The sequence below is a fragment of the Arachis ipaensis genome, chromosome B1 (assembly GCF_059453495.1).
Source record: "Arachis ipaensis isolate K30076 ecotype BB chromosome B1, ASM5945349v1, whole genome shotgun sequence".
Taxonomy (NCBI): domain Eukaryota; kingdom Viridiplantae; phylum Streptophyta; class Magnoliopsida; order Fabales; family Fabaceae; genus Arachis; species Arachis ipaensis.
Window position 1 is genome coordinate 70,344,730 of NC_142436.1, and position 1,789 is coordinate 70,346,518.

At 40.9% G+C, this 1,789-nt stretch overlaps 1 non-coding gene across 1 annotated transcript; it reads right to left on the bottom strand.

The window, feature by feature from the left end:
• Window positions 1–661: 661 nt before the first annotated feature.
• Window positions 662–769, bottom strand: LOC148576964 (small nucleolar RNA R71). The gene has a single exon (XR_015903010.1). It is a non-coding gene; the product is annotated as a small nucleolar RNA R71 (small nucleolar RNA).
• Between the last annotated feature and the right edge of the window lie 1,020 nt (window positions 770–1,789).

The window sequence follows — 1,789 nt, forward strand, 5'->3', positions numbered from 1 at the left end:
ATTCGAACCCCCTCTTCTATCTGTGGTCGAATCTTTTCTTCTTTTCTTCTTCTACTAACAATAAGGAACCTCTTTACTGTGACATAGAGGATTCCTCTTCTTTTCTTTTTCTCTTCTCTTTCTTATGAGCAGGAACAAAGAAAAAGGCATTCTTGTTGAAGCTGATCCAGAACCTGAAAGGACTCTGAAGAGGAAACTAAGAGAAGCTAAATTACAACAATCCAGAGACAACCTTATTAAAAATTTCGAACAAGTAAAGGAGATGGCAGCCGAACCCAACAACAATAATGCAAGGAGAATGCTTGGTGACTTTACTGCACCTAATTCCAATTTACATGGAAGGAGCATCTCCATTCCTACCATTGGAGCAAACAACTTTGAGCTGAAACCTCAGCTAGTTTCTCTGATGCAGCAGAACTGCAAGTTCCATGGACTTCCATCTGAAGATCCCTTTCAATTCTTAACTGAATTCTTGCAGATCTGTGATACTGTTAAGACTAATGGAGTAGATCCTGAAGTCTACAGGCTCATGCTTTTCCCTTTTGCTATAAGAGACAGAGCTAGAGTGTGGTTAGACTCTCAACCCAAAGACAGCCTGAACTCTTGGGATAAGCTGATCACGGCTTTCTTAGCCAAGTTCTTTCCTCCTCAAAAGTTGAGCAAGCTTAGAGTGGATGTTCAAACCTTCAAACAAAAAGATGGTGAATCCCTCTATGAAGCTTGGGAAAGATACAAACAGTTGACCAAAAAGTGTCCTTCTGACATGCTTTCAGAATGGACCATCCTGGATATATTCTATGATGGTTTATCTGAGCTATCAAAGATGTCATTGGATACTTTTGCAGGTGGATCCATTCACCTAAAGAAAATGCCTGCAGAAGCTCAAGAACTCATTGACATGGTTGCTAATAACCAGTTTATGTACACTTCTGAGAGGAATCCTATGAGTAATGGGACGCCTATGAAGAAGGGAGTTCTTGAAATTGATACTCTGAATGCCATATTGGCTCAGAATAAAATATTGACTCAGCAAGTCAATATGATTTCTCAGAGTCTGACTGGAATGCAAGCTGCATCCAACAGTACTCAAGAGGCTTCTTATGAAAAAGAAGCTTATGATCCTGAGAACCCTGCAATAGCAGAGGTAAATTACATGGGTGAACCATATGGAAACACCTATAACCTATCATGGAGAAATCATCCAAATCTCTCATGGAAGGATCAAAGGCCCCAACAAGGCTTTAATAATGGTGGAAGAAATAGGTTTAGCAATAGCAAGCCTTTTCCATCATCCACTCAGCAACAGACAGAGAATTCTGAACAAAATACCTCTAATTTAGCAAACTTAGTCTCTGATCTATCTAAGGCCTCTGTGAGTTTCATGAATGAAACAAGGTCTTCCATTAGAAATTTAGTAGGCCAGCTGAGTAAAAGGATCACTGAAATCCCTCCTAGTACTCTCCCAAGCAATACAGAAGAGAATCCAAAAGGAGAGTGCAAGGCCATTGAATTAATCACCCGGGCCAAACCCACAAGAGAGGAGAAGGATGTGAATCCCAAGGAGGAAGACCTCCTGGGACGTCCAGTGATCAATAAGGAGTTTTCCTCTGAGGAACCAAAGGAATCTGAGGCTCATCTAGAGACCATAGAGATTCCATTGAACCTCCTTATGCCCTTCATGAGCTCTGATGAGTATTCCTCTTCTGAAGAGAATGAGGATGTCACTGAAGAGCAAGCTGCCAAATTCCTTGGTGCAATCATGAAGCTTAATGCCAAATTATTTGGCATT